General features: G+C 36.6%; 1 protein-coding gene and 1 long non-coding RNA gene across 4 annotated transcripts in view; one reads left to right on the top strand and one right to left on the bottom strand.

Annotated features, from left to right (window-relative positions):
- Positions 1 to 18079, bottom strand: part of GALNT13 (polypeptide N-acetylgalactosaminyltransferase 13) — a 576595-nt gene that overhangs the window by 114707 nt on the left and 443809 nt on the right. The gene's annotated exons all lie outside the window — the stretch shown is intronic.
- Positions 2 to 1234, top strand: LOC119877894. The gene is made up of 3 exons (XR_005384542.1): positions 2 to 72; positions 967 to 1013; positions 1185 to 1234. It is a non-coding gene; the product is annotated as an uncharacterized LOC119877894 (long non-coding RNA).

Below are 18079 nucleotides of genomic sequence, written 5' to 3'. Positions count from 1 at the left end.
TCAGCAAAGCAGAAGAAATAGTGAAGTTTTCCAAACCCTAAGATCTTTAGGCCCCCTGGATTATTAGTCTGAGTAAGTTCTATTCTTCTGTCTAGATGAACTTCAAGTTAGTGTGACTATAAAATCTCACTCAATTTGCTGTTTTTATATGTTTTGAATTTGGAATGGATGTGCAAGTTTACCATTTTGTGTAAACCCAAGTAACTTTCTTGTAATCCAAAAAAAGGGGCTTATTTGCTTTTTATAAAGCCATTAAACTTTAGAATCTTCTCAAAAATGTCTGAACTGAATTACCAAAAAGTAGTCTTGTATATACTCCAGTCTTGATGAAAGCATCTCTTCCTTTCTACTATGTTATAATAATGTATTGAATATGATTTTGAACAATAGAGTTCCATTTTGTTACTGTATTTGTCTATGTCAGGTGTAAGCACTTAAACCTACTCTTTTAAATCTAGAAGAGCTCTGTGTTTTTTTTTTAAAGATTTTATTTATCTATTCATGAGAGACAGAGAGAGAGAGACAGAGGGGGTGGGGGCAGAGACACAGGCAGAGGGTGGTGAAGTAGGCTCCATGCAGGAAGCCCCGCCTGGGACTCGATCCCCGTTCTCCAGGATCAGGCCCTGGACTGAAGGTGGTGCTAAACAGCTGAGCTACCCGGGGCTGCCCTTGATAAGCTGTTTGAATAAATTGTTCATTCTACCTAAATATGGGATATGTGAGTATTTCTAGACATGTTTTGCCAAGCTTTTGATCACAATGACCCCCAAAGATTAATGTTTCTATGGGAAATAAACATTTAATGAAAGCACTAACATGTATGAGGACTATCTTTTCTAATCATTATGAAAATAGAAGATATGAAAAATTATGGGCAGGTTTATAAAATTGTTTTTGAAAATGAGTTTGTTTGGGGATGCCTGGGTGGCTCAGTTGGTTGAGCGTCCAACTCTTGATTTCTACCAGGTCGTGATCTCAGGGTTGTGAGATCCAGCCCTGCCTCAAGCTCCATGGTGAGCATGAAGGCCTACTTGAGATTCTCTCTCCCTCTTCTTTTGCCTCTCCCCCCGCCACTTGTATTCACATGCTCTCTCTGTCTCTAAAAAAAAGAAAAAAAGGAAAGAAAAGAAAATGAAATTGTTTATTAAACCTAAGGACATGTTTCATATCTTCTCTCCACTCAGGATCAGACTACAGCTGCAAGTCAGGCAAAATGAATTCCTGCACGGTAGAAGATAAAAAATGTCTACTCCTGCTAACAGAAGATAAGATACCTGAAATTATACAGTTTTGGGTCCATTTGGCCTCCTCAAGGACTTACTCTTCTTACTATTGCCTATCTAGCCTTAATCATTAACTTCTCCCTTTCTGCTAGATCATTTTCATACATACCCTCTAAGTATTTTTGATAAAAAATACAGTCAAAACTACAATAACAAGAGACACTTTTCATGCCATGCTGTCACCTTCTTTCATACACACAAAATAACTTCTGGAAGGAAACATTTGACAAAAGCATTTCTCAATGCTGGCAGCATATTAGAATTCCTGAGGAACTCTTAAAATACTCCAAGCTCTAAAAATACTGCTAAGTAAGCTCTTTCCTCTATACCTTTCCTCCCTCCCAGAAGCTCTGGTTTAACTGATTTGAGATTAGACTGGTTTAGGATTAGACTACCGATAACTTCCAAAGTTCCATAGGTAATTCTAAGATGAATCCAGGGTTGAAAGACATTAGTTTCTATTCTTTTTTTCAATTCCCATCAATGCTACTCCATTGAAACTCTACTACCTGAGGTCACCAATCACTTCCATGTTATCAGATACAATAGTCACATTTTGTCCTCATCTTACCTTCTCTTCAGCATCCCAAGTGACAATTCCCTTCCTGACAGTTTACTTTTTCTCAGCTTCCACAACACCACAGTCTTCTGTTTTTTGTTTTTGTTTTTGTTTCTTTTCTTTTTCTTTTTTTTTTTTTTCCCCGTCTAAACAGTGACTCTGGATTATCTTTGGTGCCTCCTCTTTTGCTAGGTTTTGAAATGTTATTACATCCTGAGGTTCAATTCTGAGAATCTTTGTTTTAATCTAAACTTTCTCTTTAGGGAGTCTCATTTAGTCCAATGGGTTTAAATACTATCTACATAGCTGACTCTCAAATTGTTAACATTAATCCTGACAACTCAATATTTGTAAATCCAACTGCTTATTTGACATCTATACTTGAATATCTAGGAGGGCACCTCAACAACTACAAAATAAAACTCTGGATTCAAGTCTACTCAATCTGAAGCTGCTCTTTTCTAATTTTCTCCATTTATTTTATTATATTTGATTTTTAAAAAGATTTGATTTATTTATTTGAGAGAGAGAGAGCATGAGTGAGAGGAAGAGCAGAGGGGGAGGGAGAGGGACAAGCAGACTCTGTGCTGAGTGTTGAGCCCTCCTGAAGGCTCCATCCCAGGATCCTGAGATCATGACCTGACCCAGACCAAGAGTTGGATGCTCAACCAACTGAACCACCCTGGCACCCCTCAATTTTCTCCATTTAAGCAAATAGGTATCTCTAACCACTCAGTAGCTAATAGTTAAAATTGAGATTTTTTTTTTACTTCTATTTCTCTTATAATTCTCCTCCATCCATCTATTAGAGGGGACCACTCTACTATGATATATACCAGTTTCGATTGCTATGCCATCCTGCTTATCACAGTCCCCTTTAAAACTACCATGAGTTCCCCTTTGGGCTGTGAAAATAGCCTTCAAACTAGTTTTTTTGCTTATACTCTTTCTTCTTTATATTCTATACCCCAAAGAGCCACCAGAGTAATTTTTTTGAAAATTTAAGTCACATTTTAATATGCTTTACAAACCTTCCAAGGAGTTCCTACAACCTAAAATAAAATCAGACTCCTTAGAGCAGTCTAGAAGACTCTGCACTAGCCTGTCTACTTGTACATCTATATCTTGTAACAGTCACTCCCTTATTATGCCTTACTAGCTACTGTGGACTGATGTAGTCCCTCCTCCCCCACATTCAGATGTTGAGACTCTAACCTCCAATGTGACTACATCTGAAGATTGGGCCTTTAGGACATAATCAAGGTTACGTGACATCGTAAATGTTGGTCCCTAATCCGATAGGATTGGAAGCTATGTAAGAAGAGGAAGAAGAAAGATCTCCACACACCCACAAAGAAGAGGTCCTATGAGCACACAGTGAGATGCTGACAATCTACAAGCCAGGAAAAGAGGCCTCAGCATAAGTCCTCTCTCACTGACACCTTTATCTGGGACCACTAAGCCTCCAGAACTATGAGAAAACAAATTTCTGGTGTTTAAGCCACATGGCCTACAGTATTGTGTTACGGCAGACTGAAGAGACAGGCTTTCTTTCTTTTCCTCAGAAACATCAAGCTCATCCCTGTCTCATGGTTTTGCATCACATCTTCGGCTTGGATCATACCAGATCCCTACCTTGTTGGACCCAGTCGTTGGTTCAGATGCCACTCTCACAGAGAGACATTTCTGAACCACCCAATCTAAAGCATCCATCTCCTCCAGTTGCTCTTACACTATTTTATTTTTTATAGTATTTTGTCTTTGAAATTGTCCTATTTGTTTCCTTGTAAATTATTCCTCTATTCCACTAAGTTGAAACTCCATGAGAGCTGGAACTTCATGTGTCCTGTTCACTGTAATATCTCCAACATTTAGAATACTGTCTAGCATGTAGTAGTTGGCTGACAGATGCTTGTTGAATTACCAAATATCTAGAACTCATAAGAAATTTAATAAAGCCGAAAGGATTTCTGCAAAAGAAGACTAAGTGCATGATCTGAGAGATACTTAAGTGGTTTGAAGGAGCTACATGAGATATTGATACAATAGTGACAAACAGGCATTGATTAAACAGAGGTCTTTGATTTCTTCCTCTCCTGAGAACTGGCTCTGACTGGGTAGAAATTTTGCATAGGTATTGCACTGTTTCTTAAATAATATTCACAAAGCCCATAGGGATTGTGATTTTACTTCATTTAAGAAAACTGAAGCTCATATAACCAAAGTTACAAAGTAAGCAGGATTTAGCCCAGTGTCTGTTCTCTCAACAGTGTCATGCTCAAAGTCCCTTTAGATACAATGCTATTTGAAAGAAATTTTGTCTTTGGCTTTAAAAGTTCCCCAAGGGAAACTTTGTCTTGGATAAATCAAGTACAATCCACAAGAAAGTGAACTTGGTGGCCCCTTAAAGTCTCTACCAGATGCTTATGATTCTAGAATATAATGGAACCTTCATTTAATGAACTGTGGTATAAAAAACCAGCAAGCTCTGACTTGTGAAGGAAGTTAAAGAGAACGGTGCCTCAGTAGCATCTTATTGCCACCATCTCTTACTAGCCACCACAAAGTTGTAGAGAATTTTCTGGGATGTCCTACTGAGGTAATAATTATAATAGTCAACATTTATTGAGTATTTCCCTTCCTAGGCCCTGTTCCCATTACTATTTGATGCAAGTGTTACACCCCATTTTAGGAATGAGAAAACTGAGGCTCAGAAGAACTAACTGTGAGGCATCCAACAAGGCAATGGCAGAAACAGGATTCAAAGATAGGCCCGACTCCAGAGTTCTGGCCCTCTAGGCCAACTCAGCACAACTCCCTGACTCCCATTAGTCGATTCCTCCAAAATAAAAACCCAGTGGTATTTACTTCACAGGTAAAACATAAACAAGGTAATTTTAGGGAGACATGTGATTGAATATCCTCCATAGAAGAATTGCCTTCATCCCACAGAAGCAGCACCCATGGTTCTTTCAGAGAAACCTGCAGCTGGTCAGCCCACTCTCCCAGAGAGGGCTTTGCTATAGATAATAGCAATTGAGATACAATGTTGGTGGGGATTTCTATGTTGAGGCTGGCTTCGTCTGAGCAGTCCCTACCTATGCATTGTCTAAAATTCCAGGGGAACAAGCTCATAGTAAAAATATCAAAAAATATTAATGTGAGCTTTTCTTTTTTTTAATTTATTTATGATAGTCACAGAGAGAAAGAGAGAGAGAGAGAGAGGCAGAGACACAGGCAGAGGGAGAAGCAGGCTCCATGCACTGGGAGCCTGACATGGGATTCAATCCCAGGTCTCCAGGATCGCGCCCTGGGCCAAAGGCAGGCGCCAAACCGCTGAGCCACCCAGGGATCCCTAATGTGGGCTTTTCATTAGAAAGTTGTAGTAGCAAATTTGTGAGATGACCTTTTTTCATCAGAGCCAGAAATTTTTTTTCACATATTTTTTTTTTTTTTTTTTTTTTTTTTTTTTTTTTTTTTTTTTTTTTTTTTTTTTTTTTTTTTTTTTTAATGTTTATTTATTTATGATAGTCACAGAGAGAGAGAGAGGCAGAGACACAGACAGAGGGAGAAGCAGGCTCCATGCACCGGAAGCCCGACGTGGGATTCGATCCTGGGTCTCCAGGATCGCGCCCTGGGCCAAAGGCAGGCGCCAAACCGCTGCGCCACCCAGGGATCCCTTTTTTTCACATATTTTATCCAAAGTATTATCTATTGAATTTTCTTTTAATCAAAGTAAATTCATTGGAGACATATACAAATAGTTGGTCCTCAGAGGAAAAAACTCCCCATATTTCAAAATTCATTTTTTACTAAAACCCAATCTTTCCTACCTGTATTACTGGCCTATTGAGTCTTTAAAATGTAGCACTACTCATTTTTCAACCACAAATCAGAAAATATTGTGTGAATCTCTATTATCATAAATTATTATACCTCACTCTTGAAGTTTCTATTTTTTCCCCCAGCATTCCCATTTTCCATGACAAATGTTTTCATTCTAACTGCTTTTGTTCCATTATTATTCTACCTTGGACAATTTTTTATCCTTGCTTGTCATCCAAAAATGCTTTTAGATATCTCTACCTTTCCCACTCTTGCTTTATCAATAGAAAAATTAACAAGGTCATGAAAATTTAGCCTTATTATTATGTTCCCTGTCAGTTAGAATGATCTGGCTTGTGTCATTCGTGTTTTATCTCTTCATTCATGGTTTATACCACAGTTGTTTTATCACCAGGAACTTTCCATACTGCATAAAGCAGATTCTATTTCTACCCATTACAGCAATTCTAATTAAAAAATAAAAAGTTTACTTCTCAATTTTATAGCCTTCAAACTCCCTCCATCATTATATATATATATACATGTACATATATGTTTCTCTTTGATTAGCAACACATATTTTCTCCTGTTCTTTTAGGATTCAACCTTTCTTTCTTTACACTTTTAACATATTTTTAATGGTGGCCTCCAAAATTTTGGCATAACTCAAAGGGTTACACCACTAATAACAACAACCACTTATCGAGATTTTACTATGTCCTAAGCTCTGTGGTAAAATCTTATGTAGACAGTAATTTGAGATAATTTTTTCTATAAAAAGAAACTGAAGATAATGAAGGAAATATTACCTTCTCAATGTAACATTAACTAAAAATTGACAGAATTTGGATGTAAAGGTAGGTATTTCTGATCTGTGCTGCTAACTACTCTACTTTGATTCCTCCAAGTATATGATCAAGAAATTGTATTGTGTCATAGACCAAATCAATTTAGGGCTCTATTATAATATATAATTTGCTTATGGTACCCTAGATTTAAGAAACATATCACAGTGCCCATGATATCTAAATAAATGAAGCTAGAAGGTAGTAGCAATAAAATTCCTTCTCAGTGTCCAACCAGGCATCAGGAAGAGTACTCCATGGTATTTCTTGATTTACATCACTCATAATCCAGTCTAGTCGGTCCTCATGCACTTCATTGTTTGACCCAGTTGTTGGGATTCCTGCACCTTTAGTGACATCTTGGAATTGACTCATATATGACCTCCTGCCTCCAAACTTGGACTTGCTTTTTCTGTGTAACTATTCTGTCCTCCCTGGTGACCTCTTTTTGTATGCTAATTATTGCTCAAATCCACCCAGGTCTCTATCCATTTCATTGAGAGGATTCCCCCTATTGTATGCCAATCCCTGGCCAGTCCCTTGACAGATCACCTTAATTTTCACCTGATAATTTTCACCTGATTAACACTATTCAGAAGTCTTGACATTATATAACACATTTTGGAATTAATGCTGATTTGGAGAGATAGGAACTTGATTAAACAGTTTAACTCATTGTATTTGATATCTTATTAGTTCAAAAGAGAAGAGATGTCTCTAACATCCATACATATATACACATATAGACATACATACATTTATATTTATATTCGTATTTATATAGAGGTATACACATAATTATATACAGGTATTATTGTGTTTATGTATACACATACATATATAATATTTTTCTAAACTATACATTAGACAAAGACAAATTTGGAAACTTTTTTTTTTTAAAGGAGACAGGAACACTATTACTATTTCAGATGTAATATCAGATTGGTAACTAGGGCCTTAATATCAATGATAACATCATTATTGGTAACCAGGGCAATTTTTGAGAAGGAAGAAGAAAAATAAATAAAAGAATAGCCCAGGCTGTGATGTGCCACTAAATCTTTCCTAATGGCTTTGGCATAAATCAATGTTAAATGATGTATGTGCACGCAATCAGGAAAATATTTAATGTATTATTAATTAAGATTAATCACAGGAATATACCAACAGCCCTTAGTTCTCATCAATGATATTTATTTCTTAAGTACTCCAGTGCAAAGCATAAAAGCATTAGATGACTGTCAATAGCATTGACTTTATACTAATGGACATAGGGCTAGGTCTCTTCACCAAGCTGGTATTAGGTCAGTTTTCTCTGGAGGGAAACACTCATTACTCTGTGCATTGAAAACATCCTTCAGAAGATTTGGCTATCAGGGGGGATTTCCTTTTATAGAGATAGTTCCTTCTATGAAGTAAATAAGACTGTTTAGTCAGTCAATCAATCTAATTACATTTATTGAATATCTAACAGGAAAGAATGCAGGCGATGGAATCCTAAGCCTATGGCTGTTTCTACTTGCTCTGAAGTATTTCAGTATATAATGTATAGTTTAGAAAAAGGAAACAAGCATTTCCTTGTTTTAGTCAAAATGGCAAGTCTGGGTCCATCCATAGGATAATTGTGCCAGAGCAGCCCACATTACTTTATGGAATAAATATACTTTTGTAAACTGAATCTTAACTGTATTGGGGAAACTTATTCTTTCAAGCAATTTTGGTATGAATCATTACAATAATGTCACATGAGGCTGTGGAACTTTGTGTAGTACAAATGTCACATTCTATAGAGTTGATTTTTTTTATTGTTTTTTTTTAATATTGGGAATTTAAAAAACGGAACAAATCTTTTTTCTTTCTATTCTTTTTTGGTGGTAAAATTGTGTTTTTATTGTTTGTTTAAATTTAAGGTTATAGTTGGGAACAATGTGCATAAAAATATTTATATTCAACAACTGATTGGATTAGGAGAAGAAAATGCCTATTCTTACATCCTCAGAGCCTAATGTGGCAGCAGACATGGTGAAGGTGCTTAGTGAATGGAACATGAGTAAAGAGAACCATTCAAAAAGAAGCAAGCAGTAGAGCAGAATGTGAAAACCACCCCAACTAACTAGGATTCTATTTTTCTCGTGCTAAGTAAGGGTTATTGAACTAGGATTTCTAGGAGGCATTAAATTGGCAATTATATTTTTGCAGGAAAATATAAGAATAATATAAATGCATACGTAAATTCTTACGTAAAATATAAGAATGTACATGCATAGGATAACAATACTTAGTCTTAAAAGATGGATTAAAAATTAATTTCTAATACGCAGCATTTTAGGTGAGATCTGATTTCACTGGGTCCAAAATAATCCAATGATATTAATTTGCTGTACTTTCTAATTCCTATTACAACATTTTCCATCATTTCTTGATGGAGTTCCCTAGAAATGATATGTTCACCCTTCAATCTTCAAGGCCACTCCTCTGTAATCATCAAATTTTGCTGATTTCCCACAGGAGAAGTAATACTGAACACTATGTTAATGCTTTACAAACTTAGGTTAAACGTGTTCTTGCCAAAAATGAGGTTGCATTACGAGGCTCCCAGAATATGTTAATTAAAAATTGTTGCTATTTTAACTCCATGAGATAAAATTACAAATTCCCAGAATTATAAGAGTTGTGAATTATGTCTTTGCCTCAGTGCAGTATCACTTGCCTACAAATAGGTATTCTGGGATAAACTGAATTCTTTGGGAGAGAAAACAGTAATTCATCTCTGCTCAATATATTTTCATTGTATCCTATTCAATACATAAACCGTGTGATTTTTTTGGCTTATGCAATTTGCAGGTGAAGGATGATGGATTTTAAATGCTCTTTACATCAGAAAATAATTATTGGAAGGTAAATGAGATTGTTTCGCTTTTTAGACACCCCTCCCCTTAGTTAGTTTCATCTGATGGCTATAAAGGGATTAAAACTTTTATGCCAACCCACTGAGCAGCACTGAAATGTGATTCCTTTGTAGCAAGGATAAAGCACTTGGGTGATATTTTCAGATGAATAAAGACATTGACTTAAAAACACAATTGCATAAACATGATGTGGAAGGCACAGGTCTGAGGAGTCAATTCAACACTTCTATTTAACTCCAGTCTTTATCTTTTATATTTATTCTAAAAGAGCTTCACATAAAAGCTCCCTCCAGACAAAGAATTTGCCCACATTTAAATTTCAGGCTATAGACATAACCATTTCATTTCATCTTGCTGCTCTTTGCTTTTTTTTTCATATTTTGGAGTGTGCTTTAATTTTCTTTCATTACTATAATGGGTCAGAGTGTGCAGAACAGTGATTGCAGCAAAATTGCATTTTTAAAAAAGGTCGTGCAATTAGCTGATGGATTGATTGAGATAACTCTGGTTGGCAGAGTCCTCACTAGGTCCATCACAGAAATCCATAGAATAAATGATCAAGACATTTACCCAAAAAAAGATAAAGCAAATGCCATAGACATAATTCAGAGTGCTGTTCTGAGAAGGCTGGAGGCAAGCCAAAGTTTGAGAACATCTGAGCTGTAACGGGAAGACAGGGATGATGAAAGAGAAGTGTTTCAAACTGGAGTGAGCTGGTTGGACAGGCACACATCTGGCTCACCAAGTCTGTCGGGTTTTTGACACAACTAAGGTACTGCAGTGCCAGAGAGTTACAAAACTCAAAGCTGCATTCAGAAAACTTCAGCAAGTCCCAGAGATCAGTGATATCGGGTGAGAAAAAAAGCAACAAAATAGAAGTAATGAATGCATTTAAGCTTAGAAAATATCACTTGGTTCAAGTAAATCAGATATTTAAAAAAAATTCTGGACAATGACAATTTAAAAGCTGTGTAATGAAGTTTGGTACCTCAAAAACAGACTACAAATTTTATTTGTGACAAATCTATTATGGTGAAAACTCAATTAATGTGTTTAGTATTTTAAAGACTTTAAAGATGGATCTGATTATTGAGCCTATAGAGTCTCCTCAGTCACAAAAATAAGTATAGAGAAAATGAAATATGGAATCTCTTCTTTAATGTAAAAGCTTCTATGAGATATATGTTAGGGGTGACTCATGCATTAGCAAGTTTAGCGGGTTAACTTCTGTTACAGAACCACACAGTGTCTAAAACTATAGGCAGTTATTTAGCTCACAGCTCTGCAGGTCAGCAGTTTGGGCTTCCCCTCCCCCCTTTCTTTCCTGGTTCAAGTTTAATCTTGTCTTTGGGAAAAGCTGCTAAACCGATAGGGGCTGGTTTGTGTATGACAATTTCGGGTGGGAAGGCCGGGATGAAGTGAGACCTCTCTGCACACCATCTGTCACCTTTGGACAGGCTAGGACTGGCGTGCTCACATGCCAAGCTTTCTCTACCAAGACAGAGGAAGGAAGCGCACAGTCCTCCTCAGTCCTAGGCTCAGAACGGACATTCTGTCAATTATGCCACAAAAGCAAATTGTAAGAGCAGTCCAGATTCAAGAGGTGGAAAGACAGGCTCACTTCCTGACAGGAGCGAAGCATTTGTGGTCATTTCCTGGGGGTTAGAGTAGAAATTTCTAAGGACCATTCTGATTCTTCTTGCCCATGTAATAATAATAGAGTACTATCTTTCTCTGTGGCCACTTCGCTCTTTACATATCTTGCCTGCCTACTTTACTCCTTGTTCTCTGTTTCTACAGTGATAGTCCAGTCAGTGTCAATTGCCTGTGATTGCGTTTAGTGGTGGTGGCACCTCTTACTCAGAACTGTGAATAAACTAAATCGAGTTTGGCAGTCAAGGAAGAGTTACCTTAGGAAATGGGTCTAATTAGTTTTCCAAAAATAAATCAGGCCTTAGGGGAGTACTAGTAGCTAAACCATGAAGTCCCAGGAAAGTCAGCACTAAAATTCAAGGATTAGGAGTCACCGTTCAAGGCCAAGGTGGATAATATTAATAAAAAGACTGGTTTTCTACATTCAAAGGCTAAGAAATTGAGTGGACATTATTATTTTGCTAATCAACATAGCATAAAAATAATAGGTAGCATCTGTTAAGCACTTCACTTATCACACAAAGTAGGCTAAGTAAGCTCTTTACATTTAGTCTGAAGGCAGTTTTGTGAGGTAGACACTATTTTTAAATTATTATTAAGTTACATTACATTTTATAAATCATTTTAGTTTCATACAAGAGGAATCTGAAGATTAGAGAATACCCTGTATTATAGCAAGATGAAAAACTTTATACACCTGTTAAGTGGTAGAGCTAATATTTGAACCCAAGACAGTCTGACTCCTTATATTTTGCTTTGAATCACAGAATTATATGTCCATTCCAAAAAAGATTACAGCCGAAAGAAATACTAGAGACAACCTAGTTACATTTTAGAAAGGTTGATAACTTAAGCCAAAGTCACATATTTGGGCAGTGTCAGAATTAGAACCATGATATAATTTAGGTCACACACACACACACACACACACCTACCTTGAAAGGAATGTTTATAAAACACACACGTGTGCGCACACAGTATATAGATACAGTGTTCTATCTGTTGATCTATGCCTATTTATCATTATATCCTACAGTGTTGATCACATTCTGCTCAATAAAATCTTCCTTAAACTTAAATAATCAAACAAAAATAAATAAGATGTTCTTTTAGGTGTTTTAGTCTCAAAAATACACAGGAAAAAGTGTCTGTTCAGATCTATCTTCTTTCCTCACCAACTGCTCCAAGCTCCAATTACCCTTCTACATGATGCACTGTATTTTCATTTCCCTTGCTTTATTGAATTCCCTAGATTTTTCACCAATCCCGTCTTCACCCTGCTATCCCAAACCTCCAAAGTACAGTTCATCTTTATGGCTAACTCAGATGCAATAACAGCCCTCGGATGAAGTAATGTCACCCTCTCTCCTCTGACTTCTTGGAGCCTTGTATTCACATAGCTTGCATAGGACTCATTGCCTGATAATTATCATGATCACACACCTAACAGTTCCTTGAAAGCAGGATGTCTGCTTTATGTTTCTTTAAATCCCTGGTGCACAGTATACTAGTCGGTACAAATTATATACTCAGTAAAAGTTTACTGAGTAGTCTCATTTGTGAGAACAGCCTTTCTTTGGGACATCCATCCACCCGCAGGTACACTGTTGCAAATCTCTCACTCTGTAAATGGACATGGAGTCAGAAGCACAGCCCATTGATGAACACTTCCAGTGGAAAAACAAAAGCCCACAGTCGTTTTAAAATATGTTTTGGGGATCCCTGGGTGGCGCAGCGGTTTGGCGCCTGCCTTTGGCCCAGGGCGCGATCCTGGAGACCTGGGATCGAATCCCACATCGGGCTCTCGGTGCATGGAGCCTGCTTCTCCCTCTGCCTGTGTCTCTGCCTCTCTCTCTCTCTCTCTCTCTCTCTCTCTGTGTGACTATCATAAATAAATTTAAAAAATTAAAAAAAATGTTTTGCTTTCTGCCAAAGCAGTACCTTGTACTGGAATAAAACCCAATCTTCTGTACTGCCTCTGACACCTTCCTCTCCTGTCTGGCCTTTCTAAACCTCCACGATCCACCTAGGAATAGGAGATTGTCAAAGAATTGCCTATTCCCTTAATAATCAGGAACATGAATGTTTAGACGGTTTTTGTGTTAAAGAACAAGCTTGAATGAAGAACCAATGAACTGTATCTGGATTATCATTTTCTTAACATTGTAAGCAACAGCAGTAAACTAGGACATAAATGTTAATGATTTTCCTTTAACTGAAGCCATCCCATCAGCACTCTTGCATTCAGAGCAATGAGTAAGCTACTGTAACATATGTATATGTGAATATTTGCAAACACCCCATCTAGGAAGAAAAGCAGTCGATGTACTACTGTATAACTCAAAAGAACACGATTATCTTTCTTTTTTTACAAGATTTATTGCCAAGCTTTTTTTTTTTTTTCAGATTTGCTAAAATTCATTAACTACATTTTCAGAGACACAATATGGTCCCTTCATCTGATATTTATATATCTACTCATTAAATCATAGTATCGTTTGCAATGCTTATTTTTGAGATCAAGAGCTGCGTTTTCATTCAGTTCACCTTAACAGATTGCCTTAGACAGCATTCTATCACAATAGGTTTAAGAAAATAGCCATTCTAACTCACAATCCATTTTACTGAGGAGCAGCAATCTAATTCACATTGATTTTGAATAAACCTTTACATACCCATCTGCTCCATTTTAAGCTGGACTTGTACAAATCACTGCATCAACATGCACTAAGTAATCAATGGGTAAGGAAAATCATTATTTACTGCTCAGTAATTGCATTTACATTCAAATAAAATATAGTAAAATGTGCAAGGCCATTTTGGAGAAAGAACAAGTGACCCATGAGTCACAAGCAGATTGCCTTCCTTTTAGTAGAAGAGCTGAGGAATTTTACCAGAGAAGTAAAGAGAAAGTCATAAGTTTCATAATAGCCTAGTTTTAGCCTTCAAGGACCAACGTAGTTGTCAATATTTTCATGATCTTTCAATCCTAGGAACCCTCCATTTGATAAACAGCAGTCCCAGGAACAATGGCTCCAGGTACCAGTCCTCTTCTCTGGATTATGACGAGCTCCAGTGCCGATCTGGTTTCTGCCCACCTGCTCACTCTTGGCTCTGAACCCTCACTTTAACTATCCCTCTTGTTGTTTGAACTTGGATTATATAGTGGGTCTCTCTACTGTCTAAATCTGTTCTCCCTAGTGGGTTATAGCTTGGACTCAGCCCACTCATCCCACTAATGCTCTGTCCTTATGACCACCTCTAACAGGATACCTGGCCTAGTTCCAACTCCATCTGAACTCCCAACTCTGGTCCCATTAGTTCCAGATTGCCACTGTAGGCCTCACTGTGAAAGGTCAGAAGGGAGTCAAACAACAGCAATAGGAACAAATGAAATACCTTGTTATTTTGATTCTCCACACTTTAGTAAGGCAGTCCTATGAGCAGCAGGATAGATAAGCCTAGGTTTGTGCCACACAGCATAATGGAACAGATGGGCTGTGATGAAATTGCCCATCAAAATTTGTTTTGTCCTATTTTATTACAGTGATTCAGGCAAGGAATGTAGATTGAAATAAGGAATGGCTGAAAATAGGTTCTGTTTTTAGTGAATTTCAGAGAGGTAAAAAAAAAAAAAAAAATTCATAGTACCATGAGTGCAGGCCACACATCTCATTCAGTGTAGCTTCTTATATAGACTAAAAGAGCTGGAGACTGCACTGGGGAGTATCTGAGTAGTAAAGCAAGATGTATACAAATTGGAATAACATAAAGAAAACAGGCAAGTACCCTGTTTAAAGATCCTGCAAATCTGTGAATCAAATCAGCAAACAAAAACATATTTTGAAAAATGAAAAGATGTTAGTCCTGAAGGAAAAAAAATAAACAAATAAACAAGGCCAAAATAGCACTAATTATGCTTCTTTTGTGTGGTACTTTTTAAACTTTCCTATTGTTTGGAGTAAGTTATTAAGTTGCATGAAAAAGTCAAGTGATTTGGAACTTATGTACTGTTTTAATACATAAGGCACTATAAAATTTAAAGAAAAGTAAATGTAGTTTTATGTTTGCATATAGAATTGGCTTAGAATGATAAGTGATCTCAGTCTGCCGATCTTCAACCAAAGCATCCAGTAAAATGTAATCAACTCTGAGTTCACATAATGAAAGAGTAGAGAAAAAACTTCTTTTGGAAATACCAAAATTTACTTAAAATAATCATCTTACGACATAAACAACAGATTCTTCTAAATGAGTGATTCACTAAAAGAAATAAGAGGGAAGAAAGGTTAACATCAAAGATAACTGGATCCCTCTTCCATGGTAAAAAACTTGCTGTTTGGAAGAGCAGTCTTGCCAGTTTTAGTGTACCTATGTAGTGCTCCGTGTAATCCCTGTCAGGGCAAAGCAAATAAAATGATTTTATGAGGTATCCTATTAAGTAATTCTATTAAGCAATATGCAAAAATGTTTACATTCTACAGAAATATTTAGTTTGTAAGGGCATTGTCCATGTGAAGCTCAGATATGCTCAAAATCTATGGAGTCAGAAGACAAGAGAATTAGAGGTAATAAAGGAGGAAATTTAAAATATTAATAGTTTCATTTAGTATTCATTTAATCAGTAGTTTATTTTATAAAGCCATAAACATAACAGGGCTGCATCCTGCCATTTTTTATCTTCTGGAAGGCATACACCAAAAGATCGATGATATCTATCTATTCCTGCCATTGCACCAGCTAAATGTCCGACATGACTGACAGCGATGTGTTAGAGAATGTCCTGATCACCTCCACTGAATGATCATCTCTGCCTCTACTACCGGTCAGCTCAAACAGCTGTAGATCCGTTACAGATGGCGAACGTGGAAGATCAGAGGATTTGAGTAGCTTGCTCAATGTTACAGAGAATTTCAAAATCAAATCTTTCTCCAACTGCTCTCCACCAAGCACAGTCTCATGATTGCCTCTTGCTAGTAACTAAACTTAGCTAACTAAAGATTTTTTACTCCTTAAATATCAGAAACCCCCTACACCTCCTACACCGAGCAGGTAGTCAAAGAAGAACCAGGAATGGTGGGATCCCAAGCCACGCAGTAAACTCTAATAAGGTTACAGAAACTCCCAAGGAAGAGATACAAAGTCAATCGGAAGATAGATCTACTTTCTCTAATTCCTAATTTGATGTTTTTTAACATACTGCCTGAGTCTCCACACCTTTATTTCTTTTCAATCAACCCCAAGGTTAATAGAAACAGGTGTTGTCAGATATCCATAGTTACCTAGATCATGTAGAAAACCAAAAGCTTTTTCTTAAACAGATAACTGTGTCAACCAGTGGAAAACATGATTTCTAGGTGATATGGTACATATCAATTTGAATCTTAACAGCTAAATATGTATTTAGTGTGCTTCAATCTATAATTTCATAGTTTAAGCCCCAGTTAAATTGTGATGAGATTTAAAACCAATTTAAATAAAAAATAAATATAGGTTAGGATATGGCAAAAATAATAAACGATGCAAATTAATGACAGGTTTGGGGAATATCAATCTAAAGTAGAATACATTAACATGGAAAATTGAGAAAAGTGGTTATTTACCAAAAACTGTACCAGTGATAGGGCTTCCTAAGTAGAATAATTCAGTAAAAGTGATAAAATACTTTACCTAAATATGAAATATGCTAGAGTGCTCCATAATATTCAACCTATAAAGTTTTTTTCCAAAATAATTTATTTCTCATGCATTGCTTTATTGCTATATTGATTTCAAGAAATGATTAAAAAGCACTTTTTCCATGGGTCTCGGTTTCTCATAACTAATATCCAATCTGAGCAAATTGAAAACTGGCAATTCCCAGGCTCTTAAGTGAAAACACAGGATTTTAGAGTCTGAGTTTAGAAAAATCAGAATAATACACTGGAGGCACATTTCTTCAGGTTTTTATCCCAAAGAGTGCTAAGAAAAGTCTACCTAAAAGCAGTTAGATTTAAATTTACTTGATGAATAGCAGAAAGCTAACAGGAAGATCTGTAGATACCTTTGTTGAAAATAAAGCAAACAGGGTTTTAAGCCAATTCTGAGAGGCTTTGCTCACAAATAGTAATAAAACAGTGATCAAAGAGAAATCATTAGAAATTGTGTTTAGTAGAGATTTAGTGAACAATATCAGACCCAAATGAAGTCAAACAGACATGTGTGAAACCATTTTAACTTCAAGGGAACTTGATGACAACGAAATTCTGTTCTCAGTAAGAACAAGTGGCAAAGACATTGGCAGAAAGAAGCAGTACTGGGACTCTAACTCCTACCATTAATGAGGGAATTTACATCTTGCCTTTGTTATATTGGTAGCAAGAGGAAAAATGTAACTTCACAGTCCATCATCAAAAATAATGTGATTTCAGAACATAGTGTCTGAAGTTCTAGAACATTATTAAACAAACAGTTTTGCTTGAGGAAAGTACTTATTTTATGCAGTCTCCTAAACAACAAGTTGTCCTGTGGATGCTACGAGATTTTATTATTACATTTATAAATAAACTCTAGGGTTATCAGCTAAGCATATCAGCAATAATGAAAATCAATTCTTCATAATTCTATAATAAACTTTTCTGATTTATATTTTATGTTTTTGTTTCATATGTATGATTTTAATTGTTTTTAAAAATGTATTTATTTATTTATTAATGAGAGACAGAGAGAGAGGCAGAGACACAGGCAGAGGGAGAAGCAGGCTCTCGGTGTGGAGCCCGATGTGGGACTCGATCCTGGGACTCCAGGACCACGACCTGAGCTGAAGGCAGGTGCTCAAACACCGAGCCACCCAGGAGTCCCTTATATATGATTTTAAAAGGCAGTGGCACTGTAAAATGTAATATACTTCTTAGGTATTACCCACCAATATCTGAAACATGTTTCCTAAAGACAAATCTCAAACAATGTCAACCAGAATTGCAATTCATCTCACATGGCTTAAGACACACTACATTTGCCTAAAAA

The sequence above is a fragment of the Canis lupus genome, chromosome 36, assembly GCF_011100685.1.
Source record: "Canis lupus familiaris isolate Mischka breed German Shepherd chromosome 36, alternate assembly UU_Cfam_GSD_1.0, whole genome shotgun sequence".
Lineage (NCBI taxonomy): Eukaryota > Metazoa > Chordata > Mammalia > Carnivora > Canidae > Canis > Canis lupus.
Note: the sequence above shows the minus strand (reverse complement) of the source record. Positions and strands in the feature narration are given on the sequence as shown.